Source organism: Hevea brasiliensis, unplaced genomic scaffold (assembly GCF_030052815.1).
Source record: "Hevea brasiliensis isolate MT/VB/25A 57/8 unplaced genomic scaffold, ASM3005281v1 Scaf1, whole genome shotgun sequence".
NCBI lineage: Eukaryota > Viridiplantae > Streptophyta > Magnoliopsida > Malpighiales > Euphorbiaceae > Hevea > Hevea brasiliensis.
The window spans coordinates 12,712,953-12,738,046 of NW_026614585.1; the positions used below are offsets into that span (position 1 = coordinate 12,712,953).

General features: G+C 42.2%; 1 pseudogene; it reads right to left on the bottom strand.

Annotated features, from left to right (window-relative positions):
- Positions 1 to 231: 231 nt before the first annotated feature.
- The window catches only part of LOC110655187 (wall-associated receptor kinase-like 22), a 31,465-nt pseudogene continuing 6,602 nt past the window's right edge, over positions 232 to 25,094 (bottom strand).

A 25,094-nucleotide genomic window follows, 5' to 3' on the forward strand; every position in this document is an offset into this window, starting at 1 on the left:
ATGTCAGAAGGTTAGGAAATTATCCACACGTTTACAAGGCTAATAGGTATGTGTTGATATGTCTGTTAAAAAATATGGCCTTTGTGGGATCACGCAAGCTCACTCATTTGATCCAAATTGCTGCAATTAATCAAGAGTTGGACCACTGGATTAGTCTCAGTTTCATTCTTGAAGGCTCAATCTTTAGTTTCATCCTTGAGGACAAGATGTTCTCTTACAAAGCGGTAATTGTTATGACACCCTTGTCGAATACTCGTCCGAAGGACTATGAGAACTTGACATTGTCGAAGTAGATGAAGCATCCGAAGGGTTCTGTTCAATTTCATTAGCAGTATTTTGATGAATACTCATCGTGTTTTTTTGAGGTAATCGAATCCCTTCCAACTCTATCGACACTTCTTTCATAGTGGGTCGTAGCTTGCCTTTCAAGTTCAAGCATCTTTTTGCAAGGTTAGCAACTGCAGTAACTTCTTCTGTGTCACATTGGTCCACAATTCGTGGATCAAGTATATCAAAGAGTTTGTCGTCTTCCATTGAAAGAATGAAATGTGCAGCTAATCCAACACCTTCTTCGACTCTTTCTGATGAAATTGGTTTTTGTCCAGTCAAGAGCTCAACGAGGACTACTCCAAAGCTATAGACATCACTCTTTTCAGTAAGCAAGCTTGATTGAAAGTACTCTGGATCTACATATCCAAAAGTGCCCTTACATGGATGGTTAGGTGAGATTTATCGATCTGGATGGACCTTGAAACTCCAGAATCTGATACTTTTGCTCTATACTTCTCATCCAACAGCATGTTTGTGGACTTAATATCTCGGTGATAAATTGGTATGGATGCAACTGAGTGCAAGTAGTAAAGTGCTCCTGCAACTTCTATAGCAATTTGTAAGCGTATTTCCCACATTAACTGAAGCTCCGCATTTTGGTGATGGAGATATTGATAAAGCGTGCCATTAGGGATGAATTCATAGATAAGAATAGGAACCTCTGTCTCGGAGCAACACCCAAGTAGTTTTACCACATTCCTATGATTAATTTGAGACAGAATAACTATCTCATTAATGAATTCTTGGAGTTTTGCTTCATCTACTTTCATAGACTTTTTAACGGCAACAATTCTTCCACCTGCCAACATTCCTTTATAAATAGTTCCTTGGCCACCTTGACCAAGAATTCTAGTCACATTAAAGTGATCAGTTGCCTTTTCCAATTCCTTAGAACTGAATATTTTGGTCTTTCCAACATTGGCTTGACGTGAACAACGTTGTTGGCTCAACAATAAACCACCGTTCTGCTTGAAAATTTTTCTTTTACGCCTGATCTTTTTCCTCATAATAAATTTATATAACCACCGTCAACCAATTAGGAGAATCAATGCTCCAAAGCCCACACTAATGCATGTTTAACAAAAGAGGACCTTTAACATATATAGTTGTCATAGGATGCTTGTTAGATAATTATTTGTGGGCCAAATACATATTTAAACCCCTATATTATTTAGTATTAACCAACTGAACATCAGAATTAAAATCATAATTTACTGAACACCTAAACTTAAAAAATCATAACAATTTAGGCATGTCATCAATAACTGATAAAAAAAAAAAAAGTAAAAAATGGTCCAACTTATTGTTGACTACACTCTAAATTTTATTGATTGTGCTCTAAATCTTCATTGATAACAATCATTTTATTGAGAGTAAATTTGTCATTTTATGAAAACTTATAGTCTGCAAAATTTAGAGTACAGTCAGCAATAAGTGAGACTAGTTCTACCTTTTTTTGACGAGTCATCAATAACATGACTAATTTATGTTTAATTTTATGATTTTTATATGTTAGGTGTTCAATAGGTTATAGTTTTAGTTCAGGTTGATAAGAGACAAAATCCCTTGACTCGGCTGATAATAATTTCTCAAATTCGGAGCTAATGGTGGCAAATACAATCCATAATTTTGGAAAAACCAGTCCCCCTAGTTTTGACAAGTCGATCACCAACAGCTAAAAATGACAGCAAATGACGGCTCCACTAACATAAAAGATAGCAGCTCCTAATTATAGTTTTTGTATTAACAGTCATTAGATATTCACTCTTGTGTGTGTGTGTATATATATATATATATATATATATATATATATAAATATAATCCTCTTCTTCAAAAATATACAAGTCAATTGCATTTTATCAAAAATAATCATTATCGGTGGCTCTTCTATGTGGATAGGAATTTCTAGAATTGGGAAAGATGTTAGGGAGAACGTTATGTGGACCATTGGTAATGGGAGAGTAGCTAAATTCTGAACTGATAAATGGCTTCTCCAAGGTGTTGTGCTGTATGATTTGGCAGTTAGCGAAATGCCTATCCATTTGCTTGAAGGTAAAGTCTGTGAGTATGTGAAAAAGGTGGGTTAGTGGAATATGTGAACGAGGTGGGTTAGTGGAATTGGCCTGCTTTTGAAAGCTTCCTTTCGGAGGAAGTGTTAAATATGTTAGCAATCATGCTCCCTCCCTCAGATTTGGAAGAAAATGATTCTGTGTTTTGGAGTTTGACTAGGAATGGTAGGTTTACTGTTAAGAGTGCTTATGAAATGAATTCAGGGGATGGGATCAATTCGAATTTGGATTGGAGAATGGTTTGAGAGAGGAAAGGGCCCCAAAGAATTCATGCTTTTTTGTGGTTGGCTTTGCACAGTTGTCTTCTCACAAATGCTGAACGTCACAGAAGGCATTTAGTTGACTCTTCTTGGTGTTCTATTTGTAAGTGTGGAGAAAAGTCTTTGTTGCATGCTCTCTATGATTGAATTGTTGCAAAGGGTGTGTGGGTGGACTTAATTAAAGGGGCGGGAGGTAGGTTGAATTTCTTTAATATCAGTAATTCTGTTGATTGACTGTGTGAAAACCTTAAGGATTATTTTGTTAATTGTTATGGTATGTCTTGGTGTTTTATTTTTGGAGTTGCTTGTTGGTCCATCTGGAAGATTAGGAATGCGTCTGTTTTTTGTGATTCTTTTTACAGTGGCCATAGCTTGGCTAGTCAAGTGCTTGCTTCGGTAAAATCTTATAAGGAGGCTTTTGAGTGTTTGCCGCGAAGTGATATTTATTTGTCTAAGAGAAGAATTAGTTGGGTTAGGTGTGAGGCTGCCAAACTAGGATGGGTTTCTTTGAATACTGATGGTGTTGTGTCTGGAGTGGATGGATTGGCTAGTGATGGGGGAGTTATTCGAGACTTAAATGGTCAGTGGATTGCTGGTTTTGTTGCGAATTTTAGGAAAGCTTCTGTGGAAGTAGCAGAATTTAAGGCTTTGTTGGAAGGCCTGAGATTGGCAAGATCATTGGGCTTGAAAAATGTGTTTTTGCAAAGTGATAATTGTTCAGTGGTTAAGAGTATTAATCGGGTGCATGTTGACTCTAGTGTTTCTCTTTCAATGTTATTGGCTGTGAAGAAGCTTATCAGTTTTGATTGAGAAATTATTGTGAAAAGTATTTTTCAGAGAGGCTAATCAGGTTGCAGATCAACTTGCTCATTTTGCTGGATCTTTCCAATTGGGAGTGCATGTTATGCATGATCGTCCTGAATCTTTTGCTCTTTGGCTGATGCATGATTCTATCGGGGTTGCTTACCCTAGATTAGGTGCTGGGTAGTTTGTCAGATTGTTGGTTTAGTCTTTCCTTTTTTTTTCTTTTTTGTTAATCTCAAATGTATTTAGCCATTATTTGTGTGTTGTAAAGCTCACTCTATAATCCATTATCTAGTTTTGAAGGATAATATACATCAAATATCAGCTTTTATAAAGCAACACATTTGAAAGAAAAAGGCTTACCTAAAATAAGAATCGAAGTCGAAGATCTATCAGCCACACACTTATAAGAGCCGCATGTATTTATAGATCCTTCGGACTTCAGAATCCTCGCATTCATTTATATCTGGCCAAAAACCAATAAAGAAAAAGAAAGTATGTCACAAACGAATTGTAATAAATTTTTAAAAGGGGAATTTCTTGAACACAGAATTTTCTCTTTTTAAAATAGAGGGAAAAAAAGAAGTCCAAAACTTTTTACTGACAATGGAAGATGTAATTTTACCCTGGCATCCGTCTGGTAGATAAGGGCTGCCGATGAAGCCTTTACGGCACAACAAGATTGTGATATTCGTGTACGGGAAATCCCATTTTTGAAAGTCTACGATAGCATCATGGTAGGTGGATTCCTCATCAATTACAAGCGTTCCCAAGGCTGTTGCATTGATTTTCCAATCCAAATGCACTGGAACATATTCGAATTCATAAAAAGTGTTAGAAGAAAGAATACAAGTAATGAAGGAAAGGATTGTGTATTTAACTATGTCTTATTTACAGAGATATTACATCTATTTATACATGAGAATATGAGCTAATTTAGACAAGAATAATAATTGCTGTAATTATGCTACACAAATCTCCTATAATCATGCTAATTGCTGTAATTATGCTAACACCCCCCCCCCCCCTCAAACTCAAGGTGGTAGCACAGGTGCCAACTTGAGTTTGCTTAAGAGATCCTGAAAGCGAGCGGGAGGATGCGTTTTGGTGAATATATCAGCGATTTGGCTGACAGAGGAGACAGGAATCAAACATATGGTGCCATGAGCAACATGATGACGTACAAAATTGTCGTAAGGTATTTTGCGGTCGCCTGGACGAACACTCACCGAAGTGGGAAAGAGTGAGGAGTCGCCACTTTAATTTTGAGAGAAATTAAAGGAAACCATTTGTAAGAAAGGGATAAATTAATAGAAACCACTTCGAAAATAGAGATTCTAGGTTCGGGGTCCATATACGGGCGGGGAAGGTGTTAGGCACCCCGCCTCGTCCCTCTATGAGGGTAAACAGATTTAACATTATGCTCTTCATAAATTAAAATCGAAAGTTAGGGGGGTTAGAATGAAGATGTTAATCCCTTTGATAAAAGGGAATATTTAATTTTTCACTGTTTCGGGTTACCCAAATACATAAGTACATGAGACGACCCTTAGTGAGTTGGTGTTGAGCAGCGGTTTTGGTTTAGGGGATTACTTTGCATATGGTGTTATTTTAGTTTGGATTTGAGAGAATTCGGGTAAAAACCTCTCCCGATCTCTAGGGGTAATCTGTTTAAAGTTTGAGTAAGGAATCTCGGATAAGAACTCTCCTCCGATCTCCACATATTTATTAAAATTTTGATTGAGAATCAGATAAGATCTCTCCTCCGATCTCTTTAAGTTTGTAATTCTAGAGTTTTAATGAAGGATCTCGGATAAGAACTCTCCTCCGATCTCCACGTGTTTATTAAAATTTTGATTGAGAATCGGATAAGAACTCTCCTCCGATCTCTTTAAATTTGTAATTTCAGAGTTTTAATGAAGGCTCTCAGATAAGAACTCTCCTCCGATCTCCACATATTTATTAAAATTTTGATTGAGAATCAGATAAGAACTCTCCTCCGATCTCTTTAAGCATTTATTAAGATTTTTTATTGAGAATCGGACTCCTGTTTTTGTTTGAATGAGGATCAAGTAAGAACTCTCCCCCGATCTCTTAAAATTTAATTACAATTACATATCATAAGAACCTTAGACTAAGGGTTCTGGCATCCGAAGATGCCAGGGACCCGAACGAGGCTTTCTCTTAGCCCATTGGTACCTTATAACTAAGGAAGGGATGCCAGACTGAATCTTTTCCGATCTCCTTTGTGATCGCCTTACCAGTACTTTTGGCAGGCGATGTCCGATCTCTTTCGTCTACTGGTCTGGGATCCGATCTTACCTCGATCCCCCACCATGCCAGGCTATCTCCTGAGCTTGTTTAGTGGTTCGACTCCATAACTTTTCCTCCGATTTATTATCCAACTTTTATTATTTTAAAGAAACTCTCGTATTAAGATACGGCTATCAACCTTAATTAAACTACCTATACGTTACCAGTAACCAGAACACCTATATTTGAAAGATAATAAGGCTAAGAACAAATAAATAACATGAACTGATGAAATAAAGGTAAACTCAAGAGAATAACTATCTACGAGGGGCTCTTTAACATAACATAAATTTAACGAGAATTACGAGCACGAAAACAAGGAAAATAAAAAGTGAGCACTTGATGAAGCAACGGTCTAAACACATACCTGTAGGGGATTGAATCTGTTGAGCTAACTATGGAGTCACAAATATTATAGAGCTGTGAGCTAATAGTCTGGGGACTAATGCTTGCCTTGAAATAACAAATACCAAGTTGGAATGCAGTCAAGCCAAAGTGACAGTGACCGGGTTGGAATGAGATTGAGTTTGGAAAATGAAAGGTTGATATTAAGATAGTGAAGACAAAACAGAAAATGAAAAATGGTATTACAGAGTAATGAACTAACTGAAAATGAAGAGTTTTAGTATCCAACACTCCTTCAATGGAAATACTTTAGAAAACTGGTTTATGAAGTTTTTCTATTTTGAAAGCTTAAAAATAGCAGAGTAGCAAGACTGAATCAAGTTTCAGAGCCTTTCCACTATAATCACCACTTTTTTTTCGTTCTCCTTTTGAACAGTTTTCATGCAGGCATTTATAGGGAACGGGTGCTCCCAATGAAGGGTCAGGATTTCCCTTGAGGGAGATGGAAGGTTTGGATTTTAAAGGACATGATCTAATGCCTGAGAATTGAAGAGAATCAAAATGAATGGCTGAGATCCTATTCAAAATATTTGTCCTTTCTCTTTTCTAATCCAACGACTCAAAATCTTCTTATCAAGGGAGATCTGAGGGCCGGGAATAAAAGGCGCCGATCTTGTCGTCTTCTCTTTGATCCAAGGGCTCTGGGCTTGTCCTTACAAGTAAGATCAACGGTGGAGATCGAGATGTACAGGACTGTCATGACATATCCCGCACTGCCAATGTGGGCGTTACGCAAATGAGGCGTGCGGTGGAGATTTGATCTCGTCTGCAACGCTTTAACTACCTCGGCTCTGATTATGACAACAGTTATTGGAAGTTGTCTTATCCTCTCTTTGCTTTCCGATCTCCCATTCCTTTCGATCTTTGTAACACGATCCTTTTCCGATCTCTCATGCCGGGCCCCTCTCCCGATCTCTCCCATTCCTGATCTCTCCCATTCTAGAGCCTTCTCCTCTATCCGGGTTGATTCAGTCAAAGCATTTATTCCTTCGGTTACCGAGGCATCCGCTTCGATTTCCGCTAGTAATAAATGCTCAGACCCTCTCTATATATATGCCTTTCAACGGGGCCTCCTTCCGCATTTCATTTTCTCCTCTTTTCGCTTCTCACTTCTCCTGTTCTAGCTGCTCCGGCAACAATCCCGGCCATGGCGGCTGCTTTTAATCTTTTTCCGGCTGTTCACTTTGTTCAACGACTGAAAATTTACGACCCCGGTGATCAGAAAATCACGATAATCACCTCTGATGATAGTGAGAGAACCGGACTAATTTACCGATCCAGATCGAAAATATCGATCATGTCGATCTCGAGCCGGTCCACCGATATAATCAGCGAACCGATTTCGGGCGAGAAGACTTCTAATTTCCCCTTCAAGATCGGTGACCGCCCTTTAAAGTTCATTTGGCTCCTCACCATATCGGGCGTCCCGACTGCAGCTCGGTTCCAATCGATAACATTGACGATGACCTCTCCTATCACCATGAGAGTCATAGTCACCCCATCTGAGCTGTACATCTATCCGATGTCGATGGCTGGTTTCCCGATCAAACACATCTTTTGATTCAGCCACGAGACTAGGCTTTGACATAGGTCTTTACTAGGTAGGATGTACTGCCAATCTCTAGAGATCGCCCAAATGATGTAATCTGACCTTTAAAGTTCTTAATGATGTAATCCAATCTCTTGAGATAGCCCAAATGATGTAATCTAACCTTTAAAGTTCTTAATGATGTAATCCGATCTCTTGAGATCGCCCAAATGATGTAATCTGACCTTTTGGAAATTAAATGAAATTTTATTTTAACAATTATCATTTTATTATTTCATTAATTATTTTCGATCTCTAATGTGCATATCCGATCTGATTTCTAACTGAATAGCCCTTAGCCGATTTGTAATTTGGAACATCTACCTTAATCCGTCGATCTCTAACTAGCCGATCTCCCCTTATTTATTTATGGAGTTTCTGGAACGTTCTTGCGATGTGTCAGAAAAGCTGGCGAATTCCTCTAACCGATGCGCCGCTTAGGACACTGTGAGCATTGAATGCTTAGACGGGTATAAATAGGGGAAGGGTTAGCCAGTTGCTCCCTTATGTCATTTTCAGCATCTCGCGAGCGATTCTAAAATTCTCTCGTTTCTTCAAGTTCTTTCGACACCGATCATACTCCGGTAAGGATTTTGATCTTTCTTTTAGTTAAACTTCTTCCATTTCTTTGAAAATGAGCGGGGCCGAGGGTCAGAGAGCGACGAGCCCCCCTTCAGTCCATGTCTCGTGGTCGTCTGATGAAGTTGAAGTGGTCGGACCAGTTGGGCGATCTGAACCTCCCATGACTTCTGCTTTAGTTCGTGGTCAAGCAGCTCAATCAAGACAGACATCTTCCTCTGGTGGAGAAAATCTCCCTGTGGATGAGTTGCCATCGGTTCTCAAAGAAACCGATCTGCAATCCATTAGTCAAGAACACAACCTTTGAACCGATTCCTTTGAGCTTATCAGATGCCATGGCGATCTCAGAGCCGATCACTCTTTCGAGGAAAATGACGTGATCATGGTGTACGAAGAGCAATTAAAAGCCGGGCTTCGGTTTCCCCTTGACGACTTCTTCAGAGACGTCCTGAAATTTCACCATGTTTCGATCGCCCAAGTACATCCAAACTCATGGCGGATCCTGGTAGCCTTCAGAGACCTCTGCCGAGCTAAGGGACTCGATCCTACAGCGAAGGTGTTCGCTGAGCTGCATAGACTCACTCGTCGAAAGGACGATGAGTACTGGTTCTTTCAGGCGAACGCATCAGTGGGCTCTTTATCGTCCGCCTCCTCATCAAGAACCGGAAAATTACTTCTTCATGTTGAGGAGCAAGATTCTGAACGGTTTCTAAGGTTTCCCCTGAAGCTGGCAATATCTGGTCCCGCCACTTCCGAAGCATATTGCCCTGAGCAGGGATGAGGGCGCCGTGGTAATGGAATTAAAGGATCAGGTGGCTACTCAGAAGTTCTCCTGCTTAGATGCGGTGATGGCCGAACTGTATCATTGGATGATGCGGCTGGTTACCGGCGAAGAGCGCAGGCTGTAGCTCTCTGACCTCGGCCCCTGTATTTTCTACATCTCTGATCTCTAAGCCTTAGCGAACTCACTGACTTTTTCTTTATGCAGGTATGGCAGGCAGCGAGGCTTCCAAAGAGAGTCGAAAGCATAAGAGGGAGGTCTCCAAGAAAGTGCGGGAGATGAAGCGCGCCGAGGCATCACAAACGCCAAGGCATGATTCAGGAGAGGTGCCGAGAAGCTCGTCCCGACCCTCGGGACAGCCGGTCCCTGAGATAGAAGTAGTCCGATCTCCTCTTCGATAAGAAGAACCGCCACCTCCACCGGTTGCTTCAAGTGCGGAAGGGGGTCCTTCCCAACCTCCTACGAGGACCCTTTCCCGTGGCGCCCAGGTCCTCATTCATTTCTTGGAGAAGAACCGATCTGTTCAGGAGAATCCAGGCTTGGCAAAGGTTCTGGGAGCTTCCATATGCCTCCAGGAGGATCGGCACAGGCTGACCCAGGGCAACCTCGATGATCTCCTGGCCCAGACTATGAGCTTGAGTGTGGAGAGCTTGGTGAACCAGCATATCATCAGGGAAAAGGCTCATCATTTGAGGCAGGAGATCCAGAAGGCGGGCTAGGAGGCAGCTTCCGCCCGAGCCCAACTTTCATCCGCTCGGGACTATATAGCTAAAATTGAGGGGCGGATGAAATTTTATAAGGATAAACTGGCCGAGCAGGCTCATGCTCTTGAAGAAGCTCAGCGCCCAGCCGCTGACGCCGCCGCCATCAAGAACTCAGAGCGAAAGAAGAAGAGGCGGTGCTTACGTGAACGCCCACGGGGACCTTTTGGCCGAACTCAGGAGGAGTTATCCAGAGGAGGACTTCTCCTGGATGGTGGACCTGGCTCCTCAAGACGAAGAAGAGAGTGAAGAGGAAGCTGAGGGAGATAGAGAGGGTGAGCGAAATGTAGAACAGGCTAGGGGTGATCCTCCAGCCGAATGACGTGTAACTTTTATTTTAAGATGAAATGAAATCCCTTTTGTTCAATTTCTTGATGAGATCGGAAAGTGTCCAAATTGTATGAGTGCTTGATTGTTTGAACAAATTAGAACATCAAACTTAAAAGTGACTATTAATCTAAGTATAAGAGGTCGGAAAAACATTATAAGCATAAGATCGGCCTAAGCCGAGAACGAACACCGAACGAAACTTTTAAGTCATTAAAATTGAAAACTTAACTTGAACACTTAAGTTCGAAAAGACCATTGAGTCGAACTGCAACCTTAACTTTATTAAACGATTTTCCACAATGTTTACAAAGGGAGATCGGAAATATGATTGACTGGCAAGGAGACTTGATAATTGGCTTGAGAGATCGGTACTGAGGTTGAACGACCTGGAGACTTGACATTGATTCGATTCCTCCGGTGAGAGATCAAAAATGAGATTGGATGGTGTGGAGACTTGATATTAATGTGATCTCCTTTGTTGGGAGATCGAAAATGTGATTGAATGGCGTGGGGGCCTGATATTGGTGTGACCTTCTTTGTTGAGAGATAGGAAAACATCTGACCAGATGCGGGATCGGTTTATTCCCTAATCAGGTTACTTGTAACCGAGGAATGTCAGTTGAGGGTCGATTTTCAAAGTTCATTGACTTCAGTGATCGGCCAAAATATGGTGTCGACAAAAATGACAATCAATTTCGATGTGTTTGGTACGCTCATGAAATATATCATTATGAGAAATCTGTATGGCACTTATATTATCGCAATGAAGTATTGTGGCAGAAGAATGAGTGATACCCAAATCAGTTAATAACCACCGTAACCAAAGTAATTCAGATGTAGCATCAGCAAGAGCACGATATTCAGATTCTGTGCTAGAACGTGCAACAACAGTTTGCTTTTTGCTATGCCAGGAGATAAGAGAATTACCCAAGAAGAAACAATAACGATTGTAGAGCGGCGATGCGCCGATCACCAAATTAATCAAGATCGAGTCGCGGATAATACTAGGGAGGAGGTAGCGGAAAAGTGCAAACCATGAAAAAGAGTGCCTTTGATATAACGAAGGATTCGAAGTACTGCAAAGAAATGAGTTGAGCGAGGAGCAGACATAAACCGGTGACGGATGAACAAAGATATGAAATATCAGTCGAGTAATCGTGAGATAAACAAGACTCCGACAAGTCACGATATAAAGTAGGATCATCAAGAGGAGTGCCATCAAGAGGTATAAGTTTGCAATTGAGCTCCAATGGGGTTGATATTGTTTTGCTATCAGTGATGCCTACTCGAGAAAGCAAGTCGGATGCATACTTGGCTTGAGATAGATAATAGCCATCAGAATTTTGAGAAACTTCAAGACCCAAAAAATAGCTGAGAGAACCCAAGTCTTTCGTTTCAAAATGTTGATTGAGATAATGTTGTAACTCTGAAATACCAGATGAATCATCTCCTGTTATTATCATATCATCAACATAAAGCAACAGAAGAACAATACCACTGTCAGTTCGGCGAGTGAATAATGTAAAATCATGTGGACTAGAGAGAAAACTAAGTTGACTAAGAGTGGAACTGAATTTGGCAAACCAGGCCTTGGGAGCTTGTTTTAATCCATATAAGGCTCGCCGAAGTTTGCAAACCTTATGAGGAGAATGATAAACAGGAGGAGGATTGTTGACACCATATTTTGGCCAATCCCCAGAATCAATAAACTTTGAAACCGATCCCCAGCACTAAGTCTCCCTTTGCTAGCCAACCACATTTCCGATCTCTTTTTGCCAGATAACCACATTTCCGATCTCTCCTCACTAGAAATTGAATTAATGCTAAGTCCTCATATCAGTTAAAGCCTTACTGGTCTCTCAAATCACTCACCGACCTCTCAAACCAATTGGTAAATCTCCTGACCAGTCAATTCAATTCCCGACCTCTCTTGTCAAACGAAATTGAACCAACACCAGATCTTTTTTGTCACCAGTTTTATTCGTCGATCTCCCTTTTAAGAAGTTTAGTAATAATCAAGTTAAGGTTCCAATCCGGTTTAATGATGATCTCGATCTTAAGTGTTTAAGCCGAATTTCCAATTTTAATCAGGTCCCGTTTGGCGTTGGTTCCCTACCGATCTCATGCTTATTGTGTTTTCCGATCTCTCACACTTAGGTTAATAATCACTTTTGGTTGTTTCAATATACTCAGACAATCAAGTGCTTAAGTAATTTAGAGATTTTCCGATCATATCTATTCACTGAACAAAAGGGAATTTCATTTCACATTAAATTTGTACAAGTCATTCGGCTGGAGGTTCACCCCCAGCCTGATCTACATTTTGCTCACTTCCTCTCTCGCCCTCAGCCTCTTGCTCGCTTTCCTCTTCATCTTGGGGAGCCAGGTCGACCATCCAGGAGAAGTCCTCCTCGGGATAACGCTTCTTGAGCTCGGCCAAGAGATCCCTGTGAGCACTCACATAAGCACCGGCCTCCCGTGTCATCGCCTCTTCTTCTTTTGCTCTGAGCTCCTCAGTAAGGCGAGCAACTTCATCGGCTCGGAGCGCCTGAACTTCTTCAAGAGCATGATCTCGCTCGGCCAGAACTTGAGCCTGTTCGGCCAGCTTATCCTCATAAAACTTCATTCGCCCCTCAATCTGAGATATGTAGTTCTGAGCGGATGACAATTGGGATCGGAGGGAAGCCGCTTCATGACCCATCCTCTCAACCTCTTTACCCAGGCGATGAGCCTTCTCCCGGACGATGTGCTGGTTCACCAAACACTCCACATTCAGGCTCATAGATCGGGTCAGGATGTCGTCAAGGTTGTCCGGGGACAGCCTGTCCCGATCCTCCCGAAGGCAGATGGTGGACCCCAATACTTTAGCAAAACCTGGGTTCTCCCGAACAGTTCGGTTCTTCTCCAACGAGTGGATCAAAACTTGAGCGCCTTGAGAAAGGGGCCTTACAGGAGGTTGGGAAGGACCCCCTTTCGCACTCGAAACAACTGGAGGAGGTGGAGGCGGCTTCTCCTGGTGAGGGGGAGATCGGACCACTTCTACGACCGGCGGTTCCGAAGGTTGAGACGAGCCCCCTTGGATTTCCCCGGGCTCGTGCCTGGGTGTCTGCATTTCCTTAGCTCGCTTCATCTCCTGTACTTTCCGGGAGATCTCTCTCTTCCGCTTTCGGCTCTCCTTGGAGGCTTCACCGCTTGCCATACCTGCACAAAGAAGAGGTCAGTGAGATCGCATAGGTCCAAAGATCTGAGATATAGAAAATACCGATGCCGAGGTCAGAGAGCTGAAGCCCGTGATCTTGGCCAGTGACCAGCTGCATAGTCCAATGGTGCAGCTCGGCCGTCACTGCATCCAAACAAGAGAACTTCTCTCTGGACGCCTGTTCCTTCAACTCCATCACCATTGCACCCTCTTCCCTATTTAAGGTGATATGCTTCGTAAGCAACGGACCCTGATGCAGCTAGCTCCGAGGGAAGCCCTCAAAACCATTCGAAACTTTGCTCCTCATAATGAAGAAGCGGTTCTTCCAATTCTTCAGGGAGGAAGGTAGGTCGGTAAAAAGCCCACAATGGGGTTTTCGCCTGGAAGAACCAATACTCATCGTCCTTTCGACGAGTTAGCCTGCAGATTCAAATAACACCTTAGCCGTAGGTCTGAGTTCTTAGCTCGGCATAGGCCTCGGAATGCTACTAAGATCCGCCACGAGTTCGGGTGAACTTGGGCGATGCACACTTGGTGATATTTTAAAACTTCCTTGAAGAAGTCGTCTAAAGGGAACCGTAGACCAGCTTTTAATTGTTCTTCGTAGACCATGATCATATCGTCCCCCTCAAAGAAGTGATCGGCACGAAGATCACCGTGACACCTAATCAACTCGTAGGAATCAGGCCGAATGTTATACTCCTGGCTGAACGACTGCAGATCGATTTCTTGAAGGACCGATGGCAACTCGTCCATGGGAAGATTTTCCCTCCCTGAAGAAGGTACATGCCTTGATGATGCTGCTTGCCCCCGAGCTAGAACGGAGACCCTAGGAGGTTCAGGTCGCGCGCTTGGCCCAACCACCTCTACTTCATCAGACGACCACGAGAACTGAATGGAAGGAGGGCTCGTCGCTCTCTGACCCTCGGCACTGCTCATTTTCAAAGGAAATAAAGAATTTAAACTAAAGGAAGGATCAAAACCCTTACCGGAGCTTGATCGGTGTCGAAAGAACTTGAGAAAACGAGAGAATTTTGAAGTTGTTCGCGAGAGACTGAAAATGACATAAGGGAGCAACTGGCTAACCCCACCCCTATTTATACTCGTCCGAGCATTTAATGCTCACGATGTTCCAGGCAACGCATTGGTTAGCGAGACTCGCCAGCTGTTCTGACACGTCTCACGAATATTCCAAAAAATTCCATAAGGAGAGACCGGCTAGTTAGGGATCGGCTAATTAAGGCAAATGTTTGGAAGTACGGATCAGTTAAGGGTTGTTCAGTTAGGAACCAGATCAGATAAACACATCAGAGATCGGAAAATAATCAATGCAATAATAATAAAATGACAGTTGTCAAAATAAATTTTATTTCCGAAAAGATCTGATTACATCATTTGGGCGATCTCTAGAGATCGGATTACATTAAAGGTCTAACTACATCATTTGGGCGATCTCTAGAGATCGGATTACATTAAAGGTCTAACTACATCATTTGGGCGATCTCTAGAGATCGGATTACATTGACAATCTGATTACATCATAAGAGCGATCTTTGGAGATCGGTGGAACATCCCACCTAAAAGGCCTATGTCAAAGCCTAGTCTCGTGGCTGAGTCAAAAGATGTGTTTGACCAGGAGACCGGCTGTTGACATCTGATAGATGTACAGCTTAGATAGGGGGACTATGACTCTCGTGAGAATGAGAGAGGTCGTCATCAAAGTTACCGCTCGAAACCGAGCCGCTGTCGAAACACCCAGTGTGGTGAGGAGCCAGATGAACGCCAAGGAGCAGTCACCGGTGTTAAGGGGAATATTAGCAGTCTTCTCTCCCGAAATCAGTTCGCCATTTGTATCAGTCGAATGATTCGAGATCAATGAGATCGAGGTCCTCGATCCAGGTTGGTAAGTTAGTCCGGTTCTCCCACTGTCATCGAATGAGGTTATCATAATTCTCCGATCACTGGGATCGTAAATTTTCAGTCGGAGAATAAAGAGGTCCATCGAAAAAGGATCAAAAGCCACAATCATGGCCGGAACTACTACCGGAATAGCTAGAACAGGAAAGTAAGAAAAAAAGAGGAAAATCAAATGAGGAAGGTTTTTCCTGTCAGGGGTATATATAGAGAAAAATCCGAGCATTTATTGCTAAGCAGAAAACGAAGCGGTCGCTTCGGGAATTGGGGGGAATTAATGCTTTGACTCAACTGAATTGGATGAAAGGACTGGAGTAGGAGAGATCGGAAAAGAAGAGTCCGGTATGAGAGATCGGAAAAGCAACATGTTGAAAAGACCAAAAAGGAGGAGAGAGCGGAAAACAAAGAGAATAAGACGCCTACCACGATCGTCATGATCAAAGCCGAGGTAGTTAAAGCGTTGCAGATGAAATCTCAATCGCACGCCCCAGAATCGCCCGCATTACTGACATATGCCAGGACATGTCATGACAGTGCTGTACATCCTAATCCCCACCATTGATTTGACTTGTAAGGACGAGCCCGGAACCCTTGGATTAAAGAAGAAGACGACAAGACCAGCGCCTTTCACTCCTAGCCATTGGATCGCCCCGGACAAGAGAATTTGTGACCGTTAGATTAGAAGAGGAAAAGTACAAATATTCTGAAAGAGATCTCGGCCGTCCATTCTGATTCTCTTTAATTCATGAGCCTCAGATCATGTTCTTTGAAATCCTGACCCTCCATCTCCCTCAAAATAGATCTTGACCCTTCAGGGGAAGCACCTGGTTCCTATAAATACCTGCATGAAAAACTGTTCAAGGGACGGGAAAAAAGGCAGTGACTATAGTGGAAGAACTCTGAAACTTAATTCAGTTCGTTACTCTGCTATTTTTTTTTTTTAAGCTTTCATAAGAAAAACTTTTGAAACCAGTTTTCTAGAGTGTTTTCTTGCAAAGGGATTCTTGGATACTGAAACTCTCTATTTTCAGTTCGTTCATTATCCTGTGGTGCTCTCATTTTCAGCTCTTTGTTTTCTTTATTTCCACTCCCATTGTTCAGGCTCAACCTCATTTAAACTCGGTTATCATTTCGACCCGATGGCATTTTAGCAAAGCATCTTTCGTTTCAAGGCGAACCTTAACCTTCCGGTTATCAATCTGCAGTCCTATTACGTTTTGGTCATTCCATACTTAGTTTAGTAGATTCGGCTCCCTACAGGTGAGTGCTCATATTGCCATTTCATTAATTGCTCGTTCTTATTTTACGTATTTCCTTTGTTCTTTTATGTACGTAGCTTTCTCTAAGTTTATATTGCGCTAAAGAATACGAAGAAGGTTACTCTCGGGTTTACTTCTTTGTTGATCAGTCCATCCTTTTTGTTAATCTTCGTTATTTTTGAATATAAGTCTTCTAGTCTCGAGTAGCGTATAAAAGGTCGGATAAAATGTAGGTAATCGTATCTTAAGGGTCTCTTTAAAAGTAGTGAAAGGTCTGAGTAATAAGTCAGGAAAATAGTTAGGCCGAATCACTGTAATAACACAAAAGACAATCGGGTAAGACGTCACAAGGCAGGACAAAACCGAACCTTAGATAAATAGATGGGATAAACCGGGTATCAGAGGGTACTGGTAAGGCGACCACGTAAGAAGGTCGGGAAACCCAGTTTAGTTTCCCGGTCTAGTCACAAGGTGCCAATGAGTCAAAAGAAGCCTTATTCCGATCCCCGTCATCTTCGAATGCCAAAACCCTTAGTCTTAGGTTCTTACGAGGTATAATTGAAACTAAACTTCGTAAGGTCGTAAAAATCCTTATCCGACTCCCATTAAAGCAAAAAGAGATCGGAGGAGAGTTCTTATCCGGTTCTCACCCAAAAACTTTAACAAACATTAAAAGAGATCGGAGGAGAGTTCTTATCCGGTTCTCAACCAAAATTTTAATAAATACTCAAAAAAGATTGGAGGAGAATTCTTATCCGGTTCTCAACCAAAATTTTAACAAATATTCAAAAGAGATCGGAGGAGAGTTCTTATCCGGTTCTCAATCTAAAACTTTAATAAATATTCAAAAGAGATCGGAGAAGAGTTCTTATCCAATCCCCAAAATTGAATTCTAATAAAATAGCCCTTCAAACAAAACTAACATACAACCGTAACTCACCAAGGTTGTCTCATTTACTTATGTATCTGGGTAATCCGAATTAGTGAAAAATCAAATATTCCTTTTGTCAAAAGGATTAACATTTCCATTCAAGCCCTCCTAACTACCAATTCTAATTTATAAAGAACGTGAAGTTAAATCTGCTTGCCCTTATTGAGGGACGAGGTGGGGTGCCTAACACCTTCCCCACCCGTTTACGGACCCCGAACCTAGAATCTCTGTTTTGAAGTGGTTTCATTTTAATTTATTTTCACAAGTGGTTTTCTTTAATTTCCCTCAAAATTAAAGTGGCGACTCCTCGCTCTTTCCCACTTCGGTGAGGGTTCGTTCAGGCGACCGCAAAATACATTGCGACAAGGATGCATATAAACCTCTTCTATTAAATCACCATGAAGAAAAGCATTTTTGACATCTATCTAGAAAAGTTTCCATTTACTGTCACGACCCAACTCTAAGGCCCATTTGGGTCCAATTTCAAGAATTCAACCGGACAGAGTCCGGCCATAAAATGGACCTTTTAACTGGGAGTTTTTGATTCACCCGACCTGTAAATACAATATATAATCAATTGGGGAGCTCAGCTCACCCTCCACATACTCATAATAACATAAAGTCAAATGGGAGCTCAGCTCCCTCATCCAGTCCAACATACATGCATATAATAAGTTTACAGGTCCAACATAGCAAATTATATTACAGACCTAAATCAAATAAATATTTCTAACACATGCGGAAATTCTAGGAGTTAATAGAATTATACAAATATTAATAAACGACCTGCGAAGAAGAAAAGCAGGTTAACCACAACAAATATCCTCCTGTAGCCTGGAAAAATAATGAACAGGAGTAAGCGTTCAACTTAGAGAGTAAAATATTAATTTTAACAAATATCAATTTTAACCATAATCTCTATAGCTATCTAAAGCCAATGCACCCTGTGAAGTGAAATCCAACATCGTCAATATTTTCACATCATAACATCAAAAAGGCAATTTGGAGCACTCACACACCCGATAATGTCAAACAATACATATATGGGAGCTGATCCCCTATACAACCCTCTTAATCCAACCTGTGCCAGCGAAGAACTCAAGTCGGACTTTCGCTTAATAAACCAAATCGGGGTCCCAGCGAAGAACTCAAGCCGTGTCTACCTCGAAGGACTGAGTCCCAGCAAAGATCTCAAGCCGTGTCTACCCGTTCTGTCCATAGCCAACACCATACCACACGCACGCCAACTCACGCACACTGCTCCAAATTACCATAATAACATCCATGGCAGTTTAACAATTATGAATGCAACATAAAATGTGCCTAGAGTTTAACTACATAGATACATATTTATAAGTGATGCATGGGCATGTTTGAATATATAATAATATCGAAATTATAATTAAAATTAATATTTTACTCACAGACTCAACCGAAGTCACTGTGGCGGTTGGGCGGAGGAGGAAGGCTGTCCCGGCTCACCTGACAATTTTATTACAATCATTTAATACAATTGACTCAATACAAACCAAGAAAAGACCAAATACATCCTAAGTCGTGCCGAAAATCCCGCAGAGTCTCCCCTATTCCTAGGACCTACCCAACCTGCAAAAAGGCTTAAAACACACTTCTATATCCACAAACCATATATCCACAAGTCAATCACATCACACAGCCCCTCCTGGGTCCATCCAAACAGTCATCAATCACAATATGTAAAATTATAGTTTAGTCCTTATAATTGACCCTTTTTGCAAAAACTACCCAAATAAGCTCTAAAAATTCTAAAACTTTTTCCCGCGGTCCTTAGCATTATTACTAAGCTAGTACAAAAGGAATCATAATTTTCTGAGCTACCACGAATATTTTATGGATTTTTAATCCTATTCAAGCACTAAAAAATTAAGAAAAGTGAGGTTCGGGTTTACCTATGCCAATTCTGATCTCGGAAATGCGCTCGGGACGTCTGACAATGGTGGGGTAGCCAAAATCTAGATCTAATTCCAAGACCTTTTCGGTAGTTGGTCTGTCTGGCCAGAAATTCACAGACCCAGGTAACCGTTGAATTTCCATGAATTGAAGGTACCTACACGAAGCCCATAACACGGGGGTTAGTATATAATTTTTACGAAATTTTCTAAGCTCATTTAATGTTCGGAAAAACACTATGAAGTTTCTTGGGACCCATCGAAAAACGATGTCAAAAAATTTTAAAATTTATATTGCCGCGAAGCTCTCTACGAGTGGAGCGCTCTGGTACTCTCGGTTTTCTCGTGGGGTTCACGGTTTGCGAGAAATCTAGCCCAAAAATTGAAATGGGCTAAAACTTCCCGGACAAAAATTAGACAAATCGCTCGATGAATTTTGGTGTTGGTGTCTATGGAAAGTTCTCGAGGTGTAGATGGTGTTTGACACAAGACCCGGCTCAATCGGTACGATCGGCCGATTTCGCCGTAAAGTCAAAACGGCGCAGACCGCGGCCGCACCTCTTTGTGCGCTGCTGCCCCCGAAGGCCGGCCGACGGTGGGGGGAGGCTGGGCGGCGAGCCGTCGAGGTGGGGAGGCTGGGGAGGCGGCGGCGCGGCCTGGGGAGGAGGGAGGAGAGAGAAAACAAGAGAGAGAGGAAGAGAGGTCGGGACGCGCGGGGAAGGGAAGAAGAAGAAAAGAAAAAGCTGGTCCGATTCGACTGGTCCGATCTGGTCTGGTTCAATTAGGTCGGTTCGATTCAGGATACAAAATTTTGAATTTTTACACTGCCTTGAGATAGAAAATGAGGCCCAAAAATTCCAAAAAAATTCTAGAAAACTTAGAAAAATTCGTAGGGTCCAAATATATTTTTAGTTTTACCACGTGGTCTTTAAATTAAATTTTAAAAATCATCAAAGTTTTATATTTTTGGAAAATCGAACCCGATTTCTAAAACCCAAAAAATCTCAAATAATTTTCCAAAATTTAATTAAAATAAAATATCAATATTACTCATAAAATAATAAATTTAAAAATTTGGGGTGTTACATTCTTCCCCCCTTACAGAAAATTCGTCCTCGAATTTTATACAAGGCAGAATAAAGTACAGAATTACACATTGAATAGATAAGGGTACTTGCTACGCATGTCCCTCTCTGACTCCCAGGTGCACTCTTCCACTGACTGACTCCTCCACAAAACCTTAACCATAAGGATTTGTTTTGATCTTAGCTGCCTCACTTAGTAGTTCACTATGGCTACAGGTTGCTCCTCAAACGTAAAGTTTTCTTTCAGCTCTACTACATCCAGCTGTAGCACATGAGAAGGATCAGGTATGTATTTCCTGAGCATGGAGATGTGGAATACAGGATGAACGTGGGAAAGGTTGGGTGATAGCTCCAACCGGTAGGCAACTGCTCCAACTCTATCAGTAATCTCAAAAGGTCCAATATACCGAGTTGCCAACTTGCCCTTCTTTCTAAATCTCATGACTCCCTTCATCGGAGAAACCTTCAGGAATACGTAGTCGCCTACTGCAAACTCTACATCCCTCCATCTAGGATCTGCATAACTCTTCTGCCTGCTGAAAGCTGTTTTCAATCGTTCCTTAATTAAAGGAACTATCTCTGAAGTGTACTGCACTAGGTCTACATCATGTACCTTTGTTTCTCCCATTTCCGTCTAACATAGAGGAGACCTACACTTTCTTCCATATAGTGCCTTATAGGGTGCCATCCCTATGCTGGAATGATAACTGTTGTTGTAGGCAAACTCCACCAAAGGTAGCTGATCATCCCATTGACCTCCAAAATCCAAAACATGCGGAGCATGTCTTCCAGTGTTTGGATTGTCCTTTCGGATTGTCCGTCTGTCTGAGGGTGGAAAGTGGTACTAAAGTTCAACTGCGTGCCAAGTGCCTCCTGCAACTTTCTCCAAAATTGAGAAGTGAACTGGGGCCCTCTGTCAGATATTATGGAAGTAGGAACTCCATGCAATCTGACGATTTCTCGAATATAGAGTCGGGCGTACTGTGCAACAGAATATGTGATCTTCACAAGCAAGAAATGAGCTGATTTAGTCAGACGGTCTACAATCACCCATATCGAATCATATCCCCGCGTAATACAAGGCAACTCAGTCACAAAATCCATAGTAATCATTTCCCACTTCCATTCTGGGATAGGGAGCTCTTGCAACTTCCCTGACAGCCTCTGGTGTTCAAACTTCACCTTATGACAGGTCAAGCACTTGGACACGAAGTCTGCTATGTCTCTCTTCATGCCATTCCACCAATAGCTATCTTTCACATCATGGTACATCTTGGTGGAGCCTGGGTGGATATTGTACAGTGTATAGTGTGCCTCTCGCATGATTTCATTTCTGAGATTGTCCATGTCGGGCACACATATCCTGGAACCTTGCATAAGGGCGCCATCATTGGCAAATCCAAACTCACCACCTTCACCCTGCTGTACTCTTTCTATGATCTTCATTAGTTGTTGGTCTCTGTACTGGGAAACTCTGACTCTGTCTTTCAAGTCTGGCCTCACTGAAAAATGAGCCAGCAATACCCCTTCATCTGAAAGATATAAGATTAGACCTTGATCCATCAACTCATGTACTTTTTGAATCAACGGTCTCTTCTCTGCTGATATGTGCGACAAGCTGCCAGAAAATTTTCTGCTCAAAGCATCTGCCATTACGTTGGCCTTCCCAGGGTGGTACTGGATGGTATAATCATAGTCCTTCAGAAGCTCCATCCATCTCCTTTGTCTCAAGTTTAGATCCCTCTGTTGGAAGATGTACTTTAAACTCTTGTGGTCGGTGTATATCTCGCACACTTCACCATACAGGTAGTGTCTCCAGATCTTTAGTGCAAAGACTACAGCTGCCATTTCCAAATCATGGGTGAGGTAGTTCTGCTCATGCCTCTTCAGCTACCTTGAAACATAAGCCACTACTTTTCCATTCTGCATCAAAACACACCCTAAGCCAACTCTGGAGGCGTTACAGTACACGGTATATCCTTCACCGCTCATCAATAGTGTCAACACAGGGGCGGTGGTTAGACACTCCTTAAGCTTCTGGAAACTCTCCTCACAATCATCTGTCCAAATGAATAGAACATTCTTTCGAGTTAACTTAGTTAGGGGAGCTGCTATCCTGGAAAAATCCTGCACAAAACGCCTATAGTAGCCATCTAGGCCCAGAAAACTCCGCACCTCAGTGACTATTATAGGCCTAAGCCAATCAGTTACAGCCTCAATTTTCTTGGGATCCACTTGAATGCCCTCATTAGAAACCACGTGTCCCAAGAATGAGATGCTTCCTAGCTAAAATTCACATTTTGAAAATTTGGCATATAGTTGGTGCTCCCTCAAAGTCTGCAACACCATCCTCAAGTGCCACACGTGTTCTTCCTCGGTCCGAGAGTATACCAAAATGTCATCTATGAATACGATGACAAAACGGTCCAGGAATGGCCTGAACACCCTGTTCATCAGTCCATGAAGGTCTTTGGTGCATTAGTGAGTCCAAAAGACATCACCAAGAACTCATAATGACCATATCTTGTCCTGAATGCTGTTTTGGACACATCCTCATTCCTGATTCTCAACTGATGGTAGCCTGCTCGCAGGTTTATCTTGGAAAAGAATCTAGCTCCTTGGAGCTGATCAAACAGATCATTGATCCGAGGAAGTGGATACTTGTTCTTCAGAGTCACCCTGTTTAGCTGTCTATAGTCAATGCACAACCTCAATGACCCATCTTTCTTCCTCACAAATAGAACAGGAGTGCCCCAAGGTGAAGTGCTCGGACGTATGAAACCCTTATCCAAAAGCTCCAGTAGTTGCTCCTTTAACTCTTTCAATTCTGCTAGTGCCATCCTGTAAGGCAGCATTGATATGGGGTTTGTACCCGGCACAACATCAATGCAAAACTCTATTTCCCTTCCTGGTGGCAACCCTGGAACCTCCTCAGGGAAGACATCCATGAATTCTCTGACAACAGAAACATTTTTCATGTTGACACCTTCTATAGATGTATCTCTCACCAATGCCAAATACCCTTGACATCCACGCCTCAACATTTTTCTAGCACTAATTGCTGACACCAAATTATATGGAGCCACGCTCCTGTCACCATCAAAGCTAAACTCTTCCACACTAGGTATGTGGAAATACACCTTTTTGTTCCTGCAGTCTAAAGTGGCATAATGAGTTGCCAATCAATCCATTCCCAAAATTACATCAAAATCCATTACTGGTAGAGGAACCAAGTGTGCTGGGAGGATTCTTCCATCCATTACTACTGGGCTGCCCGGAAAAACCATATCTACATCTATGTTGTCACTAAGCGGGTTAGCTATAGACAAAGGGCATTCTAAAGTTGTAGGGTTCCTATCCAATCTCATGGCAAACACTGGGGAGACAAATGAGTGTGTAGCACCCGGATCTATTAAAACACGAGCCTCATAGGAACAGACTAGAAGAATACTGGCCACAACTGCATTGGAAGCCTGAGCATCCTGGTGGATCAGGGTGAAAACTCGAGCTTGACACCTACCCTGGGTGGCAGAACCCTGATACTGACTTTTACCTCCTGATCTGCCTTCAAATCCACGTCCTCCTTGTCCTCGGCATTGGCCATCGAATCGATCGCCGCCATGCCGAAGCACCGTGATACAAATCGACGAGGAACATTTACAACAGAACCCTGTGATCCCATCTGTGGCTCGCTGAACACGGGGCATTCCCTAGCAAAGTGACCTGGTTGGCCACGCCTGAAGCATACTCCTGAACCCATCAGACAAGGTCCTGGATGTCCTCTTCCACACTGTGCGCAAGGTGCCAAGGAGGATCCTGAACCAGACCCAGAACTGCTGTATCCCGAATTGTGACCACTACTGGATCCGTACCCTGGTCTAAATCCTCGAGATTTGTGTCTAAAGCCACTCCTCTTATTCCTGCTTCTTCCTCTATAATTACTCTGGCCTCCACTATCCGGAGCACCCATGTGAGGAACACCTGAAGAACCCTCTGCTCTATTTTTCTTTGCTTTTTCGCTGTCATCTCTGGTGTAGCCAATCTCAATCTGTCAGGCTTGATCAACTACCACATCAAAAGACTGATCAGATATCATGGCCAGATTTGCATACCTCCTGTCAAGCCCCTTCAGGAACCTCTTCACCTTCATAGTTTCTGTAGCTACTGCTACAGGGGCATATCTGCTCAATTCTAGAAATTCTGTAGCATATTCATCTACAGACCTGCCATTCTGCCTTAAGGCCTCAAAGGCCCACTGCTTTTGATCTCTGAAACTTTTTGGTACAAACCGGTTGATAAACAGTTCCACAAACTGGGTCCATGACAAACCCTCCATCCGAGGTAATATGTAGTCATTCATCCATTGTCTAGGCATAGACCCCATGACATGCTGCACACATTCTATAAGTCTCCTATCAGTCAACTGCAACTCTGTTCCTGCCTGTCTGCAGGAATTCAAAAATCGATAGGCATCATCTGACACATCATAAGTAACAGGCACCAACTTCTTGAAATTGATTATCTATTTGTAAGGTTCCCCTCTTAGTGCAGTGGACGG